Genomic DNA, 22,635 nt, shown 5'->3' on the forward strand with positions numbered 1-22,635 from the left:
TATACACTAATTGGTAGTGACAATTTATCATTCTTTTCATAAACAAAGTCTACCTCATAAGTTTAAAACAATAGTTATGAGAATCTCTCAAAAAGGGTGATATTTGGAAAGTTATTTTATTCTTTTCTATTATTTCTTATTCTATTAATTTCAGGCACCAACTGACTCCAAAGCAAGTCTGGGTAGCTTACAATATAATAAACCACACTAACAAAATACGAAACAAAATCTGTCGCTCTATACAAAAACATAGACAAAACAGCATCTAGCAAGAGGCTCCAGCCATCTTAATCCAAGGTCTTCAAAGTTAACCACCTATCTGAAGCATTTTGAAATGCCAACGCAGTACAGCCATAAGGATTTCAAGAGAGATCTCATTCCAGAGAGCAAGCACCATGGTAGAGAAAGCATGTTTCCTGAGGTGGTACTGTTTAATTGAAGGAATCCTGAGTGTATTAACTCTACCAGCATATACTGATCAGGCAGAAACCATGGGAGAAAGATGGTCTCTCAAATCATTTGGCCTTATGCTGTGTAAGGCTTTATAGGTCATAATCAGCATCTTGAATTCCATCTAGAAGCATAGATGAGGTCAAGGAAAACAGCATTCTCTGCTGTTGCCCCTGCCCTATGGAACATCTTGTTCCCAGAGATGAGGTTTGCACCCACTCTTTCGGTCCTTACAGAAGAATGTGAAGAACTGGCTTTGCCAACTGGCATAGGGCTTGAAGAGTGGCACATAGTGGTGGGTTGGCTGGTGATTTGAGGGTAGCCCTTCTGCCCTTTTAACTTGTCTTTTAACTTTGTCCCTATTTTATTCTTTAAACTGTTTCTAATGCTATGCCTTTTATATGGTTTTACTGTTTGTATCTCTAAACTGCCCAGAGTCACTTGGCTAGTAAGATGTTAGTGTCTATTTGATTAATAAAATAAACAAAACAAATAAAAATAAATACTGGCAACCAGTGAAGCCTTCACAGTAAGGCCATACCAAGTTATGCTCATCACTGATGGTGCTATTGATTCTGGACAAGTTATTGCTGGTTTTCATGAGTAGCTCCATTGCACATTGCTGTAATCAAGCTGTGAGGTCACTAAGACATTTGTGCCTGTCCAAAGGGCCTACCAATCCATGATGTGTTTGACTGGCACACCAGATGGAGGTGGGTGAAGATCTTGTCCATAGCTGCCACCTGGTCTTTGAGAGATTTGAGCTCAAGACACTCTGAGATTATTTTAAGTTAATTATCTCTCATAAATATTGGAGAAAGATGATCAAAAGCACATTCTCCATTATCCCTATCTAATGTATTTAATTGTTCCATCTTTGCATTGTAAATCATCTAGAGACAAGTGATGACAGCACAAAAATGTAAGAGTAATCATTGGTCACAGTAGATAACAGCATCTCACTGGTCTGGTTGATTTTTGAAAAAAAGGCTAAATAGGAGATCAGTAGAAAACTGCAGGGCTGCAGTTTAGACTGGAAGGCTGTTTGAAGGACTGCCTCTTCCCTATTACATCCACCTGAATGGAAAGGCAGAGCATGTTATGGCTCCCATTGATTAGGGCTGTACATCCAATGGGACCATGAAAAAGGGCCTTCTCAGTAATGGCTCCTTCCCTATAGAAATCATTTCCTCCCCCTGCTATTCTTCGGAAAGACACTAAAAACATGGTTTTGTCAGCAGGCCTAGGGATCATGAATGGAGATGGAGCCAATCAAGTGGCTGATTTAATTGTGATATTGTTGCCATGGAGGGGTGGAGATGCTTTTTAAAAATGGGGTTTTATTACATGGTGGATTTTTTAACTGTTGTAAGCTGCCCCACGTTACCTTTATGTAAATTGGATGGCTATATGCTTTTGTTTAATAAACAAACAAACAAATAAACAAACAAACAAACAATAAGCTAACTTATTAAACAAACATCCCAGAAGATGGCAACAAAAGATGAGTTTTGTACTGTATTGCGGCGAGGAAAATTATGTGACAGTGCCCCTATGGTTACCAGGAGTCAACTATGACTCAAAAGAAACTTTAACTTGATAGGAACAATAATGCAAGAATAATCTGTTCATGCCAGAGGAAGGAAAGGAAGAAAATATCACTTTAGCTAGTCAAGAATGTGAATTAGGATAAGAACACAGCATAATAAAAACTGTATAGTCTACTCAACTGTATGCTAAGGAGCAAATTTTTCATCTATCATTTCTGATCTTGATATGCCTGACAGCAATCCCAATATACATAAGCCTACAAGCTAAAGAGAAAAATAGAATTCGAAGAGAAGGTCATCTTCGAAATATATTGTGAAAAGCTACACATTTTGTCTACTTCAAAATATATCAGCTAGAAAAACATTCATGGAAACTGACTACTCGTATTCATTTGCTGCAGCTACTTTTCCCATTTTTTAAAAAAATCGTTAATTTCCAAACTAGAAACCCCAATTTTTAGATAGTGCAATAAGCAGCAAGCGGGTAGTGTGTGTATGTGACATGATGTTTAATTTTAATCCTGTTAGGTTAGAACAAAGTTTCTCAACCTTGGCAACTTTAAGCTGTTTGGACTTCTACTCCCAGAATTCCTCAGCCAGCCATAGAAACATTGGGTTAGACTGAGGAAAGGTTCCAAGAAGGAATCATCACCTGGAGAACCATGATACAATATTCTTCTTCAGAACTTTCTGAACCAGTAGATTTTATCATATTCCTTGGCAACCCTACAATGCATTCCCCACATGAGATGGCAGCTGCAGAATCAACAATGGCCCTGTAGAGAATTCTGACTGCATGTACACAATAAACCAAGCCACTTTGTGGCTATGTCTAGATAATCTTTAGGTAATAGTTTCTGGATCACATCATGGACCAAATTGTTTTTAGGGAACCTTCCCCTATTGGAAAGAATGCTTTGTCATAGGTTACTCGCAAAACATTGTTTCTGATTGTCCTTCAGACAGAAACATTCCAACTTGTAAGAGATGATTCTTATACTAACAATGAGACTTGGAACCATTATGTAAGCAAAACATAAGGTCAAACTGCCTTGCCAGCTTGAAAAGATTGATGTTGTCTCAACTGAAACCAAAAGCTGAGGTGGAAGAATTCCAAGGTTAGTGGCTTTTAATCGCTTATAAGTAAGTTCAATTTCTAAATGCAAAATGACTTGCCAAATATTTGAAATAGCGCTTCAGCATTTTCTCTAATACTTCTTAATCTGAGTCCAAAAGAATTGTTTCTTGTTCTTTTCCAGTCATGTTTCTAGGCAAATCTTATAATCAGGAGCCACTGTGAGTGAGTTGAATGGCCATATAAAATTTCTTAAAATAAATAAATAAGTAGACAATTGAAGCAGCCATAAAAATTAGACTTTCAGTGACACAGTTGCAACTGTTCTTTATTTTTTTCACTCAAGCTGAAAAAAATCCTATCCACAAATAATGTTTGCTGGCTCTTGCAAAATAGTTACTGGCCAAAAATGGCAGTTTACCAACATGTTATGGAACTCATTGGTTTGCCCATGGTTAGTTTCAGACTAGACTGTTCTCGTAAAATGAACATACTTTAAAGGAGCCATGGTTAACAGGACTTCCAGGGCTAGGTTTCTGTGTGATGCTGTAAAAGAAGCTGGGTGCATTATAGTCAGCATCTTTTTCTTGTAAACTAAGTGAAGCTAAAATATTTTATAAACTGAGCTGCTCTTTGCTGGTGTGGATGCTTTGTTTGTCAGAGACCTTTTGACTACTATACCTAATCATTGTTACGCTTGTACAATTGGTGTATATGGAAAATTTTCTAGGACAACTAATTTGTTTGAAGTGGTGTAGAGCTTCCTGCCTCAGCAGGGGGTTGGACTAGAAGACCTTCAAGGTCCCTTCCAACTCTGTTATTCTATTTTTATTTCTAATGCTAGGATTTATGCTTTTGAAACTAGCCACAGCTACACTGAATATTTGGAGTCCAACAAATGCACCATACAAGCTAATATACTGGTAGTTTGTCATGGCTTTCATTTCTTTCAGAATCTAACAAAGGATTCTGATAAAAGTAAGTTTCAGCTATTTTTTCACAGAAGGATGATCAGTATTTAAGGCTTTCATGGCCAGATGACACTATCTTCCACCATCTCTGATGTCTAAACACCGTGATAAATATTCTGATTACAGTACTTAATTCCTTAAATCTGCATCATCATCGTCTTCCTCTTGTCCTACATGGCTACTTAATTGTCCCAGCCCTTCTAGGATTAAGCACAACAAAGCAGCTCGTACCTCCAGTTAACATTAATCAGAATTTAAAACCATAATTATTTGTAGGTTTCACATTTCAGGTAGTGCTAACTTGAAATGATGTATGGCATTTGCAGATTACTCTTAACCGCAAAAGAACTGCCTACTGTAGCTAAAGAGGATGCTAAGTAATGAGGCAGCATCTATACTTAAGTTAGCCATTTGGAATGGGTTCACATGTCGTGTCAGCATGTCTGATGACTTCCATTCCTCTGACAGAGTAGAGTTGTGAGCTCTTCAACCCATTATTTTGTCCAGAAAAAATGCTCACAGTGTTGCAGGGCTCAAATGGTTTTAGTATTTCATTGTGTTACTACCTGCAAGAAATATCTGAAACTTGCACCATTCAACAGCTCCCCTCCTCTCAGTAAATATAAAAACTAATAATCTACAGCAAGGGTCAAGGTAGTAGGGTGTACATTACTTCAGTTAAAAAAGAAAAAGAAGATTTGAGCGTCCCAGAGAATTTAACATCTGCTTGCGATTCTTTTAAAGGAGCTGCATCTTTTTCTGAGATAGCACAGCTGTCCATTAGCCACACGATCTCATGACAAGACATGCTAAACGCGTACTGTGTTTACACTCATAAAATGAAAGCTATTTTCAGAAAATATCTGCAAAATAATTTTATTTTGCAAGCAATTTTTTTCTCTATCGCTCTTCTGCCCCCAGGATGGTCTACTGTCTCAGCTTGAGTTTGGTGGGTTTTTCTTTCCTTTTTTGGGGCTCCTTCCAAAAACTGCTGGACTGTAGGTACTGTCAGCCTGATGAGGGAGGTAGTCCAGACAAGAAACTCATCCCAAAGTATTAGTTCTAACTTTATTGTAAGATTACATTAACAAAACCTTGAAAGTCTGAACGTACATCTTTCCCCCTCCAACTTTATAGTCCTAAAAATTAGAAAGGGTTCCTACTAAATTTGTCATATACACATTCCTTCTGCAGATTCCACTGTTGCTTATCTGACTGTGCCCAGTCTGCAGCTCTTCCTTCTGTCTCCCAAAGTCATTCCCATAAATCATAGGTAAATCTATGCAAATCTATGCAGGTACATCTGTGCAAGATTTTTTAAAGAGACATGGAGTTTTTTTTGGTATGGCACTAAGTATGCCAATCGCTACTGGTACTATTATGGCCAGTTTATGCCATAATCTTTCAATTTCAGTTTCCAGATCTTGATACTTTGTGATCATCTCCAATTCTTTGTCATCTATTCTATTATTCATGTAGTATTGCGACATGAATTATCCACACTTTCTTCTTTTCAACTACAGTTATATCACTCTCTTCAGATATCCCAAAGTATTTTAAGCTGCTCATTCATCTCCTTTTTCAACTCTAAATGCTCACCAATTTTTCATTACTGGTACACAATCATTTTTACAGACGTTCCAGTAAATCATTTTGGTGACTGTGTTATGTCCTTTTCTAATAATCAATTTGTACAATCTTTTTGTACAAGGTGAGTATATGATCTGTTTCTTCTGCTTCTTTCCACAATCTGCACTTTGAATCATTTGATGATTTTTCAGTTCTGACCTTGATTGCATTTGTTCTAACAGCCTGTTCTTGTGCAACTAAAATCAAGCTTTAAGTTTCTTTTTTTAAACGTTCCAGCTACAAGCTATTGCGAATTTTTATGTTTATCCACTTTCCTCAGTCTTTTGTAGAAATTGACCATGCAATGCCTTTCCTCTTCAGGATTCTATTTGTGTTATTACATTATTCTGATATTCAGTTTTTGTTTCCTGTACTTTTAGTATCTTCCAGTTTTTAACCTGCATCAATGCTTATTCTTGGCTATCTTTTATATAATCAGCCAACACATGCTTTTCTTCTTTGATAATTTGTTTGACTTGCCTCCATTTCTGCAAGGCAAGTTTAATCTATCAATAACATTATATTGTTATATAATGGATGTAATGCATAGGATGTAATGCATAGTGAATAGACATCAGTTTTCTTGTTTTTTGACCAAAATTGTCCAGTTCAGTTTGTGTCCAGTTAATAATTTCAGCAGTGCATCATATCACAAGTATGGCACACATATATTTCTCACATCTGATATAATTTTAAGGTTTTAAAAGAGGATTGCCTTTTAACAGATTTTGACCATCAGGATTTACATTAAATGAAAATTTTCTTCCTGCTGCTTTGAGCTGGGATATAGAAATACCCCATAAATAACATTAGTTATTTATATAATTGATACATATAACATCCTTGACAATGTTGGACAAGGTTTGAAGAACTGTTTGCTTTTTAATGAGTCAGTCCCATGTGTATTTCTTTGTGCTTCCCAATAAAAACACTAAGAGTTACTTCTGGAAAACATGCGTACAACTGATTGACTGAAGCCTAAAATGGGGCCCCACTGTTCACTGGAGTTGTCAGTTCCTGGGAGACTTAATGGAATGTAATAAGTGTTGCTTTATTTATTGATTTTACTTACTTGGAAAACCAATCAGAACAACTTTTGTCTCAAAAGGATATCTTGCCATCAGATTTTTTGGTTTTTTGGGTTTTTTTTGGCAGATCTACAAGCTTTGGCAATAGAGTTACATTGGCCAGGCTGGCTAGGAGTCCTAAGAGCTGTGAGCCTAACACATCTGGATATCTCCAGAATGAGGGAGGCTGTTTTAACCAATGTCTGTAGAACACAAGCAGAAAAGTTCTGCTCAGACAACAGCAGGGAGAATGTTGAAGACAGATTAGGGATTTGACTTTTTGGAAATTTTATTTGGAGAAAAATGTACAAGACCAGCCAATTGCATGACATTTTCTTCTTTTCATTTCAAATATAATCCTCCCACATCTACAAGATCCAAAGTTAGGATGAGCTTGCTAATCAAAAGTGGAGGAAATTATGACAGAAAATTAAGCACCAGCAGTGCAATGTGGTCCTGGAAAGACCTCTGAGGAACATTATGTACCCTTCTCTTTCCAAACCTTTAATGGGAAAAAATGTCATAAAGGTGCCATCTTTAGAAATGTCATGGGATGCACTGAATGTTCTGAATGGTTATTGTTAAAAGAAAAAAAAAGCTTAAAAATGAAATATTCTATATAACTGGAATGCTGGCTTGGAAAAAAAATAGTTTTCCCCCCAGTCCATCCTCTTTCTCCCTTGTATTTTATAAATCTAAGCTATACATCTAAGAACAAAATGCAATTGCAATTTGTCCACTAAATGCAAAAACAGTAATTGCAGACATTAAATAGCTGACTCAGGCTAAATTTAATGCACTCCTAGTATAAGCACAGAAATTTCACAGGACTTTTTAAGTTTGTATCGGTACAGATGAGACCCTCCTAAACCTGCTGCTCTCCAGATGGATCCAAGTGATAAATTTTCACAATTACCAGCTAGAAAGCATGTTAAGTTTCATAGTGTTCAAAAGGGTGTCAAAAGACTGCTGGTTCTTTGCTTTGTTTTTTCTTCAGAATTTTATCAGAGAATCAAATCAATTTGAATCGAATCAAAAAGAATAGAATAGAATAGAATAGAATAGAATAGAATAGAATAGAATAGAATAGAATAGTTCTTTATTGACCAAGTGTGACCTTCTTGGAAAATCTGGCAAGTTTTGGTTTGAACTATTACACTTTTTATGGGGCTATCTTTGAAGACCACTCAGAAGCTGCAGTTCACAGAATGCAACAGCCCACTTACTGATGGGAGAAGCTACCAATGCTACAAACTCCAGAATTGCTAGTCACCAATAGTCATCTAAGTACAATTCCAAGTGCTGGTTATAATTAATTGAGCATTTATGACTTGGCATCTAGATATCTACAACCCTGCCTATTTCAGGAGAACCATCCCGGCCAATGAATTCAGCCCTCAAATGAGATAAGAGAAGAGAGGGGGAAAGTTTTTTTATTTTTATTTATTTATTTTTTTTAATTTACATTTATATCCCGCCCTTCTCCGAAGACTCAGGGCGGCTTATAGTGTATAAAGTAAAGTAAATAATTTTTTATGCCTCTTTTATGCTTTTTGTGTGGAACATCTTGATGCCTCCCTTGCTGTCAATTTAGGACAACAGTGTTCCTTTGGAGGGCATTTGAGGTGTAAATTATGCTGTCTTGTCAGGGTTGCTGAGATAGGGTTTTTTTGGGTGTATGTGTTAATATTTGTTTTTACAGAATCTACATGTTGTAATCTCTGTGAGTCTGTATTCTGCAATAATCCGTTTTCACTGCTAGCAGCTTGGTTACCCTGTTTTCCCGAAAATAAGACCCTGTCTTATATTTTTTTAACCCCAAAATAAACACCTGACCTTATTTTCAGGGAGGTTTTATTATTTTGGGATGTGTGGAGCAAGATGGGGCTCCTCTTGCCATCTTACCTGATTTCCAGCTCTGTCTCCCTAACCCTAACCAAATGGCGGGGACAGGCTGCGCATGCATTTAAATATTTTTGGGGAGGGCTTATTCTTGGGGAGGGCTTATTCTTGGGGGAGGGCTTATTTTAGTGCATGTGCTCAAAAGCCCAACTGGGCTTATTATCAGGAGATGTCTTATTTTCAGGGAAACTTTTACTACCAGTTGTAACTAACAAGTCATCTTCAAGGGCAGTGTGCCTAGACTCCATTGCAATACTGGCTGGACAGCTAACAAATCACTTAATCACTATTTAATCACAATAAGAAAGGAAGCAATAAAACATACCACTCCTGGGACACTAACACAACCCTTAATTAAAACAGGCTCGAATAGCATCCTAGCTCAACCCTGGTATTTTAAAAACATTAAGTAATGCAAAGCATTAATAAACTTCTAATCACTTACTAAAGAAAGCCAAACTTAAGAACATTCTGTTCCATTCTCTTTCTTACCATTGCTGTTCTTATTCTGACTTTTTCAAAGTGACACAACTTTATCATTAAAGGGAGAAAGAAAGAGATGAAATAGTCTGTTACATTTAAAGAACGTTTAATTTTTTCCAGGGAAAGAGAGAGAGAGAGATGCTTCCATTAGTTAATTCAAAACGGATGGTTGCTTAGTCCCGAATGCAGTTGCTTTGGTTACCATTTTGCTGGGCATAACAACAGTTATTCAGCCAGCAAGGAACACCCCACTCTACCCCACCCACTCATCCATTGCTTGCCTAATATCCTAAGAAGGAAGCAAAGGCAGATGCCTGCCTCCTGTTCAGACAGACTGTAACTGCACAGGTTGCTCTCCCTTTGGGAACCAACTTGTTCTGCCAACAATGTGTAATGCCTTGTCCTATCTATAAATGGTATGAACTTTGGCGGTTCTGGCCATTTAATTCATTCTGGTAATTCCTGCAGAATTACCCAAAGGGCTTATGCTGGTGAGGTTTCTTTGTTTTCAGTCTTTCTATATTTCTGAGGGATAAGCAACTTTTCTTACAGTAGTTCCACAACTACTGGTCCTGGGTTCTCAGCCAACAGTCCTCTTATAGTTCAGGACTGTCATCAGATGTCCAGGAACTTCGACATCTAGCACAGTTTTTATTGGCCTAAGTGGCAACGGATGGGATATGGGGTTCTGTACTTATGTCTCACCGTATTGTTTAAGGCAGAGATATTCTTCATCTGGCTTCTCTGATGAAATGTGTCCAGTTCACCACATATCTTATTAGATAGGCAAATTTCCATATTCATGCAATGATTAGTATATATTGAGGTCTTTACATCACTCTTCCTTAACTTGGTGTTCTCTAGTGGTATTGTATTTGAATTTCTAACATCCCTAGCCAGCACCAGATTAGAGAAGACTGGTATTACCAGCTTAAGATGATGCACATTGAAGATCAATATATCTGGATAGAAAATGGTTGTTTGCCAGAATGATGACATTAAACAACTACCTAGAACCGGCTTATTGCCTTTATTCTGAGATTCTGAACAACCTTTTCTGAGAAATACAATTCAAAAACAGTTAATCACTGATCAATGCTGTGAACACTTCTCCCTGATGCTTGCTTCTTTTTAGTTTCAGTGGTCAAAAAGTCAGAATGAGGATTTACATACGTACTATACTAGCAAATAGATGGCCCTAATTCAAATTAGTTTCCGTTGGTTAGACGTGTTTGTTTTGTTTTTAACTTTCCATCTGAAGTTGTGTGCCCTTACATAGTGAATGCTTGTCCTTGTAAAAAAGACAACGTAAATGTGATGTTATTGTAATTGCTCGTCGAAGCTCAAATGCCAAGTCTTGGGACCTCTGCCCTTATTGCACATTGCCCAGGGAAATCTTAGCAGCACAATGGCCATGGCTGGCAGTAATCCCTGTATCAGAAAATAGATTTCTCATACACTGAATGGGAAGATTCATTATTCAACCCACTCCAGACAACAGGGGGCATTTCATTCAAGAAGAGAAAGCAGACCCAGAAAGTATAGAATTTTCTTTAGCCTCCATCTCCACTTTCATATGCAAAAAAATGCCAATTTTCACTTGTTTTTTATATCTTACTACAAGTACTATCACTTAGGTTACAATGGCTGTGCTAAGTCATAATATAGTTTATATGATTTGTGACACAGCATGTTCTATGTTCCCTGCCAGTTGTTCAATCTACTCATGGTTAAGTCAGCCATAATTTACTATAATTTGCAAACTAATCTGATTCAATAAATTCAGGTCCCCAGGTTTCATCTGCCCCAGGGGTGAAATCTAAAAATTTTCCTTACTGGTTCTGTGGGCGTGGCTTAATTGGTGGGTGTGGCTTGGTGGTCAGGTGATTGGGTGGGCGTGGCCAATAACAAATAATAAAAATAATAAACAAAGTACACACAACAATAAGAGGTACTAAAAAACAACTTTCACACACAACACAATACAACTGACTCACACATAATGTAAAAGCAGCTGTACTTCACCCAAAATGGCCCCTGCAACAAGCAGGAACCTCACAGAGCCACAAAAAGCTCATAAACCAACTTTTAACTTTTTATTTATTTATTTATTTATTTATTTATTTATTTATTTATTTATTTATTTACTATTTTATTTATATTTTTAAATAAAAGCAGCTAAATTTAAAACTTCCTTAATTTTAAATTGCTGTCTAAAAAAAACCTCCTTAAAAAACCCCAATTAACTATTTTTTAAAGCTCCCCACCACAGTTACTTACCCAATTGGAGGCAGGCAGATTGAGTTGCTCACTGATGAGATGGATTGCAGGCAAGCAGATTCAGTTGCTAGCTGATGCAATTGATTGCAGCAGCCAAAGCAAGGCTTAGCAAGCCCGAAAGAAGCAGCAATTAGGCAAGTGGGGACCGGGCGATTGCGTGGGCATAGGCAGGGCTGTTGTAAGAAGTTGTAAAAAAATGATCTTAAAAGCCTGTGATGATCAGGCAACTCAACTGGAATCGCCAGAGGAAAAAAAGCTTTTAAAAGACTCCTCTGATGATCCCAGCTGAAGTTGCCTGATCGCCAGAACCTCTTAAAAGGATTTTTTTAACAACCTCTTCGGCCGAAGAGCTTGTAGAAAACATGCTTTTTAAAGGTTCTGGCAATCAGGCAACTCAGCTGGGATTGCCAGAGGAGCCTTTTAAAAGCTTTTTTTTTTACAACCTCTTTGGCCGAAGAGGTTGTTTAAAAAAAGCTTTTAAAGGGTTCTGATGATCCCAGCGGAGCCATTCGATCATCAAAGGCTTTTTTTACTTTTAAAAGCATTTTTCAGCTGAAGAAAAAATGCTTTTAAAAGTAAAACAAAAACAAAAAACCTCTGATGATCGCGCGGCTCAGCTGGGACAGGGGGCGGGGCCAGGGATTTTTGCTACCAGTTTGCCAAACCACCCGCCACCATTGCTACCGGATTGGGCGATCCGGTCCAAACCAGGAGCATTTCACCCCTGATCTGCCCTATTTGAAATGGTAGAACTAAAGTGAAATAAAATAATGCTGCATTTGTTAATCAAAACAGACATATAAAACATTAAATTAAGTAAATCTTTTCCCCCCCAAGCTAAACTAGAACAGGGTCTAACTCTAGTATCAACATCTACTGCTAGAGGTGGATTCTTCAGCTTCCATAAACTTTCCAGGATTTTAGATGACGGGAACTGAACATTAGATTCTTTATTTTATTTTATTTTTTTATTATTTTTATTTTTTTTATTTTATTAAATTTTTATACCGCCCTTCTCCCGAAGGACTCAGGGCGGTGTACAGCCAGAATAAAATACAGAATATATACAATTAAAAGAATTTAAAATAAAACTATTACTAAACGGCTGATAATTAAAAAAGATTTAAAAATTTAAAATATTAATAAAACCCCAATTTAAAATCAACTATTTATGCCAGTCCTGCTTGAATGAATAAATATGTTTTTAGCTCACAACGAAAGGTCCGAAGATCAGGCACTTGACGTAAGCCAGGGGGGAGTTCGTTCCAGAGCGTTTATTTTATGGTTTCTATGACAAAGTACCTAATAAAGTTGTTAATGGATACTAAAGTTGAAAAAAAAACTCTTTATGATTATGATTTAATTATGTAGATGCTAAGTATCTATTAATTAGTATCTCTCTTGCCTATTCTTATTTTATTTGTTTTGTTGAGTTTAGATTCCCAATGACTCTGGAGAGCTTACAACTTGAAATAAAAGAATAATATATGAACATTTTTATATTTGGGTAGGAAAAATTAAAGGTTTAGAGTAGACTGGAAAGATATAAATGCAGAAAGGATCTAAATAGCTTAGTAGATCACAAGCTGAACATGAGCAAACAGTGTGATACATTTATATCACATGGTATACTGATTCAAAAGAAGTACACTGCCAAAATCAAGATAGGTCAACATGCCTCTCTGTTCTGCCTCAGCTAGTAAATTATTTCAAGATATTTGAAGGGTGGCTTTATCCATACCTTTCCCAGAGTGACTCCAGTTACAATGCTCCTTTTATGGACAATGGTCCTGTTATGTGGGATGACGTTTGCAACAACTGTTTCTAGGAAGTTGTTGGTGTGTTAGTATTAGTGAAATACATTCCTTGCTTATGAGGGCCCATGCTCAAGTCCAGCCTCAAAGGCAGTTACCATCTCCCTGACATTGGGCTGAGCCTCATTGGTATATGTTAGTAGAGACAACTCTTGGGATGGTTGAGAAAGAATTAGCATAAGTAAGAGGCTGTGACTCTTGCTTGTGTTGTGACCCAGGCCCAAGTAGGTAGTAGGAAACTCAGTCAGTGTAAAAACAAACAGACTTTATTCAAACAAATTCCTCCCAACACAATTCCTCAGTCCTATCACCAACTGTGGTCCAATTAGGCAAAGTGCCAAAAGCCTTTCTTGGCAAAAGTTCAGAAGACACCAATATGAAATAAATGCAACATGACGAAGCTATCAACGTCATTTTCCGCCAAAGAGCCCAAATACCATTGCTGGTCTTTTAAGCCTTATGGGAGGGGCCAATCATCTCTTGGCCTACTCCCAAGTCATCCTCTTTGTTTGAGCTGCTCTTGCCTTCTGGCAGCTCTTCTCATGTGTGCATTAGGAACAGGCTCCTCCTGTTCCTCTGCCTCACTAATGTCAGTCTCTGGAGGCTCTGGAGTCTGCACCTCACTCCCCGATGGCCCTGGCCCCACCTCAGCTTCTGATGCAGAGCCCTCATCCGGGCCTTCCCCAGCCTCCAGGACTGGCCCACACTTTTCCTCAGCTTCATCGCTGTCCAAGTCCGTTGCCAGCTCTGCAGGCTGCTGGCAGACCACAACAGCTTGGATATTTTCCGTGCTATGGCTCTAGGAGTAGACGCTTTGTATACTCGCTATTGGTGTATGGTAGAGCCTCTAGAAAGCTATGTATCCTGGAGCTAAATTTGTACTTCAGAAAGATGTTAGCCAGCTGATTAAAGTGGGACATAGTGAGCCCATCTGGGAACCATTCTTCGTCATGGCTTTACCTTGCCCGTCTAAGGGTGAGAGGTATGGTTGAACCCCTTGTTCTTCAAGTTGTTATTTATGGATTTCTGATGATTGTGCTAAGAAATTTGAGGTTAGAGGTTCATTACAACTCTTCCACGTTTTCCCATATTTCTTGTCTCATGGGTAAGGGAGTCCTACAATCAGGATATCCCATGAGAAAAATGGGTATCCCAATCCTGAGGATAAGAAACTGGATTGGGGATCCTCTATATTTATGTTGTCTTCTCTAGCCCAGACTGGGGGATGTGGGACACTGATAATAGGGTGAAAGAGTTCTGTGGGATCAGGAACGCTCCTGGTACTGAGACTAGTTACTCAGGACTCTTCTCTAGGTGACTTCCTTCTGCTAGCTGAGACTGGATGGTAAGGATAGCTGACTGCTTACTTCCTGTCTTGTGGGAACCTGTGGGAGATTTGGTTGGATAACATGGGATGGAGCGATTTAACCCAATGCATCATTTTATGATTTATATTGATATATTGATCATCAATTGTGTTGTAAATGTTGTACCTTGATGAACGTATCTTTTCTTTTATGTACACTGAGAGCATATGCACCAAGACAAATTCCTTGTGTGTCCAATCACAGTTGGCCAATAAAAAATTCTATTCTATTCTATTCTATTTTATTTTGAGTGATAAGCTAATTCTTGGGAATTTGCTCTCCAGGTCAATGAAACCCTTCTGCATGGTTTGTGAATCCCCTTCTCTAACTGAGCAAGTCATGGGAACAGGACCACTGAATACACTGAGGGAAATGCCGTATCAGCAAACTTGCTGTCTGCCCAGCCTCGTCTTTTAAATCTGTCCTTCAAACAAAAGGAAACACTTTGCGTGCTTATTAAATTCAAAGCAGAATGACAATAAAATAACTTTTGAACTATGTTCTACTTGTGAACAGGGTAATGTAAGTTCAACATTTTAGAACAGTTGAGAAATGTGATGTAATATTGACACAATATCCAATTTGAGGTACTTGGAGTTGGATGCCTGCTTCATTGTAGGTCTGGAATAGATCCTTGTGGAGGAGTCTTGCCCGGTCATTTGGAAATAGTTTGAACTTTTTGGACCTGAGGAAGTGAACACATTTCTTGAGACTGTGAGCTCAGCCACCTGAGATCTATGTTTTTCCTGGCTTGTTAAAGTAGCCCAGGGGGTGTTGTTTTCCCAAATAGCATACAAATTTAATAAAGTATTTCAAATAATGAATTCTATGCATCAGTGACACTATATTTTTAACAAATTAGCATGTCCAACACATATCCAACATTCCACAAACGAACCAGCAATGACTATGATGATTTAACTCATATAGATTTCACAGAAGACAACGTTGGTAAAGCTCTTCACAACTTAAAACCATCGCTTTCTATTGGACCTGATGGTCTATGTGCATATTTCTTAAAAAAAACTTTCCATTAATATAGCTGAACCCCTAAGTATTATCTTTGATAAAGCTTTCACTACCAGTTCTCTTCCCAAACTTTGGTCACTAGCCACAGTCATCCCCATCTTCAAAAAAGGAGACCCCAGCTTAGTCGAAAACTACAGACCGATCTCCCTTTGCTGCGTCACCTGCAAAGTCATGGAATCTATCATCAATCAATCCATTACCTCACACTTAGAAACTAACAACCTACTCTCCAACAAACAATTTGGTTTCAGGAAAAAGTTATCATGTAACTTACAACTTCTCCACTGCAAAAACATATGGACTTCAAATCTAGATCAAGGCAAATCAATAGATGCAATCTACATAGACTTCTGCAAAGCTTTTGACTCAGTAGTACACGATAAACTTCTCCTTAAACTAACATCCTATGGCATCTCAGGACCCCTCCACAAATGGATATCTGCTTTTCTGTCTAACAGACAACAAGTGGTCAAAATTGGCAATGCTTTATCAAATCCTGTTCCTGTCAAGAGTGGCGTTCCTCAAGGCAGCGCCCTTGGACCAACACTCTTTATTCTATACATTAATGATCTTTGTGACCATATCTCAAGTAATTGTGTTCTCTTTGCTGACGATGTCAAACTATTTAACACCACAGACAACACTTCTATCATTCAAAACGACCTTGATCATCTATCCGCTTGGTCTAAAAATTGGCAGCTCCAAATTTCAACCAGCAAATGCTCAGTCTTACATATAGGAAAAAAGAACTCTAAAACTAAGTACATACTAGATGGACATTACCTTACAGACGACCCCCATCCCGTTAAAGACCTTGGAGTTTTCATGTCAAATGATCTAAGTGCCAAAGCCCACTGCAACTACATAGCAAAAAAAGCTCTAAGAGTTGTAAACCTAATTTTGCGTAGCTTCTTTTCCAAAAACACCACACTACTAACCAGAGCATATAAAACATTTGCTAGACCAATTCTAGAATACAGCTCACCTGTTTGGAACCCTCACCACATCTCTGACATCAATACAATTGAGCGTGTCCAGAAATATTTTACAAGAAGAGTTCTCCATTCCTCTGAAAACAACAAAATACCTTATCCCACCAGACTTGAAATCCTAGGCTTAGAAAACTTGGAACTCCGTCGCCTTCGACAAGACCTAAGTTTAACTCACAGAATCATCTATTGTAATGTCCTTCCTGTCAAAGACTACTTCAGCTTTAATTGCAATAATACAAGGGCAACCAATAGATTTAAACTTAATGTAAACCGCTTTAATCTAGATTGCAGAAAATATGACTTCTGCAACAGAATCATCAGTGCTTGGAATACTTTACCTGACTCTGTGGTCTCTTCCCATAATCCTAATAGCTTTAACCAAAAACTTTCTACTATTGACCTCACCCCATTCCTAAGAGGACCATAAGGGGCGTGCATAAGCGCACAAACGTGCCTACCGTTCCTGTCCTATTGTTTTTCTTTTCTTCTTCCTATATATGTTTATATGTGTATATACTACATAATCTTTTTGTATGATGTTGTGACAAATAAATAAATAAAAATAAATAAATGTGAATCTGCTTTCTATTTGTGTAGTACCTCAAGGATCCAAAGAATTGCATTCAGTTATTTGTGTAAGCAGGCAAAAGAATGTACTTAAAGCAGTGGTGAAATCCAATTTTTTTACTACCAGTTCTGTGGGCGTGGCTTGGTGGGTGTGGCAGGGAAAGGATACTGCAAAATCTCCATTCCTACCTCACTTCAGGGAAGGATACTGCAAAATCCCCATTCCCTCCCCATTCCTGGGGGAAGGATATTGCAAAATCTCCATTCCCACCCCACTCCAAGGGAAGGATATTGCAAAATCTCCATTCCCACCCCACTCTGGGACCATCCAGAGGTGGTATTTACTGGTTCTCCGAACTATTTCACCCCTGACTTAAAGTAACACATATAGTTTGGATTACAATTTCCATCGTTCCTTAACATGATTGCTAGGATGGATGAAATTCAAATCCAAAGCAAGTTACAGAAAACACAGTGTGACCTAGCTTTAGGAGGACCTTTTCAAAGGAGCAAAGTCCCAAAGAAGAGACCTTATCCTAAATTCTAAATGAGAATTTAGAGGCAAGCATTCCCTCCCACGCCAACCCCGCAAGCTGGCAATTTGTTTGCTTGTCTCTAAGGCCATCATATGGCAGGCAAACCAATTTCCACACTGCAGAAGTCTTTCTTAATAAATTAATATAAAAGATTTCTGATAATTTCCAAACTCACTGATTTTTTCAGGAAATGGTCTTTATCATAAAACAGTTCACTTGCAAAGGATTACAGGGAGCTGTGTTTGTCCATCAGGGGTGGGGGAGAAGAAACAACCAAATTCTTCAGCTATGTTCAAATCCAATTTCTGTACCACCAACTCCCCATAAATCGATCTGAACAGAAGTGTAGTATCAGCAGGAAGCATCAAGAAAGCAAATCCACATCCATAAAGAGAGAACACCATGTTTTAAATAATTTGTCAAATACAAGGTCTGTTGGAATACTCTGATGCCATTAGTAACAAGTCTCCTGTTAAGATGAAAACATGTCAGTTTCCAAACAATTTCTGAATAATTCAGGCAGGCAATAATATTCTATTTTTAAACAGCACAACTAAAGGACAATTATACAGAAGACTTTCACCCCCTAGTGTTATATTCTTAGGATTGCCATTTATGGGGGCAGAAAAAAAACAAACCAAACCACTTAGCTACAGATCTAATATTTTAAGCTGGAATTACAGTTTACAACCAGATGTTTGACGTGCTGGTGAGAAAATTCTTAAAATTGGAACCCCAAAATATCAGAGCAACAGGCTAAGAAAGGTTGGCACAGGTATTTCTTTGCTGTTTGAATATATCTAAAATCTCAATCTTTTTCTGGGGAAAGTAGATTCAAATACAATTCAAATCTTATTACATAATCTTTTTTTTGCATATTTTTTATTTTTATTTCTCATAAACATATTTAAGTGTACAGTCTCTTATCTATCATTAATCATTGATCATTCATCTTATCCTTTAACTTCATTTTTATTTGTTCGGGGTTGCTTTTTTTACCATTTCCTCTTCTTTGTTTTTCCACAACCTTTCCTATTCTTCTTCCCTCCTCTTCGTTCCTCTGTCCCTTTCTACTTTCTTCCTTCCTCCTCTCCTCCCCTACTTCCCCTCCCCCGCTCTTCTTCCTCCCTTTCTAACCCTCTCTCCTGCGCTTCTTTCCCCTCCCTTTTCTTCCTCTTCTATCCCTCTCTCTCCTTTCCTCTCTTCTCCCCTCCTTTTCTCTCTCCTTTCCCACTACTTTGTTGTATACATTTTCAATTTAATCTAGAATGGTGTTCGAGCAGCCCCGATTTTCTATTTACATATGTCCTTATTTCTAATTTTTTTTGTTTAATAATTACATCTGTTTTATCATTCATGTACATTTTTATAGTAACACTTTTTCTCTTCCCTCCCTTCCCCCTTTTCCATTTACCTAGGTGTCATCTGAGTTTCTATTCTTTTTATTATCTTTTCTCTTATTTGTCTTTTACATATCCACTTTCTCTCTCTATCTTTATTTATATTTCTTTTCTAACCAATCATAAAAACTTCCTGATGTTTTGAAATACATCAATTCCTCGTTATCTTTTATTCTCAATGTTAATCTATTCATTTCTGCACATTCTAGAATTTTCTTCATTATCTCTTCTTCCAACGCGATTTTGTCTGCTTTCCAGTGTTTTGCAAATACTATTCTAGCCGCTGTTATTATGTGAATTATCAAATAAATTTATCTTCTTTATTTTTCTCCGGTAGTATTCCCAATAAGAATATCTCTGGTCTTAGCTCTATTCGTTGCTGTAGCATTTCCTCTAACCATATCTGTATTTTAACTCAATAGTTCTTTGTTTCTTTACATATCTACCACATATTATTACCATAATCTTATTGCTACAATATTCCTATTTCTCTCTCTCTCTCTCTCTCTCTCTCACACACACACACACACGAATAATTATTCTGTTTTAAAATTATTTTATTGAAGTTTTTAATAAACCTAGTAAAAGCTAATACAAACTAAATAGAACAGAAAAAGTAAAAGGAATAGAAAAAGAAAGGGGCAACAAAGAAAATAATAAATAAGCAGCATTACATGGAACATAAGCTAATATAATGTTTTGCGTTTCTTAAAATTACATATAAAACAACTCTTTCCTTAAGTTTTATAGAACATATAATAAAACATTAGTTTGATCTATATGCACATCAAAAATCATCTTTTCAGTCCTGGTTAAGCAAAAAATCCATTAGGAGTTACCAGATATATCAAACAAATAATTTATCCCTGATCAAATAGTCCAACCTTATATTTCTTCTTTGTATGCTTCTCTGTCTTAACCTTTACATTATTGTAATAGCATCACAGGATTTGATCTTTCATCAATTTTTGGCATTCAAGAGTGGTCTTCAAAGTTTTCGCTAGTGTACTTTGTAAATCCCATAAAGAGACATTGGCCAGAATTACTTGTCACAGCTGTTCCATGTCCAACTTTTCTTGTATGTCTTTTGTATTCTCATTTTGGCAATCTCAATTATGTTATCTTCTATTCCTGCCCATGCCCGGCTTAGCGAAGGGGAAAAAGTCCCAATACATCATGTGACCACAACGTGATAATGTGAATTTAACCCTCCTATTCTATGCCTTCAAACTATAATGTCTGTCAGGAAAAAGTTTTTCTCATCAATCTTGAAAATATTTATCCATTGAAATCTGTATTCTTTTCGAGATATTAGTTTATATCTCGGAAATATTAATATCACAGTAGTTATAAAAAAGAAACTTCTTTAGGGTGGGCAAAAATCATAACTGGCTTAGCCATTTTTACTTTTTTCTGTCTGGTTCTTTAGTTCCCCTCCAGTGTCCATTTGCAACTTCCATCATGCCTCGGTTCCTCATATGAGTTTAGTTTAGAAATGAGAGGGGGAGAAAGAGAGAGAGAGAAATGAGAGAGAAGGAGAAAAAGAGAGAGAAATGAAAAAATGATAAGAGGGAGAGAATGAGAGAGAGGAAAAAGAGAGAAATGAGAGAGAGAGAAGTGGGAGAGGGAAATGAGAGAAACAAATGAGAGAGAGAGAAGTGGGAAAGGGAAATGAGAGAGAGCTGGAGGGAGAGAATGAGAGAGGGAAACAAATGAGAGAGAGAAGGGGAAGAGAAAGAAAAGAAAGAAAAAGAAAAAGAGAGGAAGAGGAAAAAGAGAAAAACAGAAATGGGAGGGTAGGAGAGAGAGAGAGAGAAAGAGAGAGAGAGAGACCCATTTCCCCCAGAAGACACCGGGAGCCACAAAACATGGGTAGGAGTAGCTGGGGTGTGTGTCATGTGACTGGGAGTGATGTTGAGTTGGCTACACCCACCCAGAGTTTGTGGCTTCCTGTGTTTTCTTTTCTGTGGGGAACTGGTCCAAATGGCTCTTTGAATATTTAGATTGTCCCTGTACTAGATATACCGTCCACTTTGGAGTGTGAGTTGACAAGCTTTTCCCTTTGGCTGTTCAAGTCTCATGGATGTGCATCACAATTGGACCACTGTTCCTATTCTGTCTAGGTAAACAATTACAAATAAAAAATAACGAAGTAATGAGAAGTGAAAATGGCTTTCTTGGAAATAAAATTCAAGAATTATTAAAACCAAACAAGCTCATCCTTGCCATATGTTTTTAAATTTGATAATTATTTCCAAAGAAAATAAGCTTTCTAAAGCTGCAGGGTTCTGTCTTGCACCAAGCAGACAGTTGGATTAGATGACTTCTGAACTTCTTCCAACTCAAATGATTCACATGACATTATGTGTGTTTGTTCCTGCTCAAACTCAATGCAAATAAAATAACCGTATTCATGGGGAGAATGAAGACACACCATTCATTTAGCAATCATAGGTGGTCATGACACTTCAAAATTTGAGAAGCCCTGGCTTAGGATACTGCACCATATCCAGGAACTGTCAAATTTGAGTCCATTCTCAGCCTTTAAGCTAGCCACTATCTTAACCTAATCCATCCTTCTTCACAAAGAGGAAGGAGTACAATGCACACTACCATCAGCTCTCTGAGGCCAGTCAGGCCATAAATGTAGCAAATGTATGAAAGAGTTATTGTATATACTAGGATTGTGCAGCCCTTCAGATTAAAAGGCAACAGGGCCGCGGTGTGGCTCAGGCTGTAAGAAGCCTGTTATTAAACACAGCTGCCTGCAATTACTGCAGGTTCTAGTCCCACCAGGCCCAAGGTTGACTCAGCCTTCCATCCTTTATAAGGTAGGTAAAATGAGGACTCAGATTGTTGGGGGGGGGCAATAAGTTGACTTTGTATATAAATATACAAATAGAATGAGACTATTGCCTTACACAATGTAAGCCGCCCTGAGTCTTCGGAGAAGGGCAGGATATAAATGTAAAAAAAAACAAAAAACAGGCACGTCTGCAACTCTTTAAGGCTTTGAATTTTCCTAGCTTGTACAGCTATTACTCCGATGGTATAGAACATTTTTCCCCAACCATTAATCAGAAAGGTTTTCTTTTTATTAAAAAGCTATAATAGATTACCACTTTTAAATGTGTCACTTCATATAGAAAATATTATCTACTATAACAGAAAAGCTAGCAGATAAGGAAGTAATATGCCAACTTCTTTTGCTAGAAATATTATAGAGAAATGTGCATTCCATTCATTCAGGCCAATAATCTACATTTTCCCTGAACTCAGAACTGCTTCAACGAAGAGTTTGACATCCAACAGCTTAATGAAATGTAACATACTAGTGTATTATTCTGTGTTCCCGTGTGCCAGGTATAATCTCTTCCAAATACTTCATTGCAAGTTTCTTTTATTCTTTTTCCCAAAAATTGCTCTGTGTTCCACGGCCAATGAATACGCTTTGTTCTTAGTGTGATGAGACTTTGGGGGATAGGAATAGTATATATTTTAAGTTCCTTTCAAAAAGCACTAT

General features: G+C 37.6%; 1 protein-coding gene across 2 annotated transcripts in view; it reads right to left on the reverse strand.

Annotated features, from left to right (window-relative positions):
• ITPKB (inositol-trisphosphate 3-kinase B) overlaps nt 1-22,635 on the reverse strand; it is a 107,285-nt gene that overhangs the window by 82,134 nt on the left and 2,516 nt on the right. The gene's annotated exons all lie outside the window — the stretch shown is intronic.

This window comes from Ahaetulla prasina, chromosome 1, assembly GCF_028640845.1.
Source record: "Ahaetulla prasina isolate Xishuangbanna chromosome 1, ASM2864084v1, whole genome shotgun sequence".
Taxonomy (NCBI): Eukaryota; Metazoa; Chordata; class Lepidosauria; order Squamata; family Colubridae; genus Ahaetulla; species Ahaetulla prasina.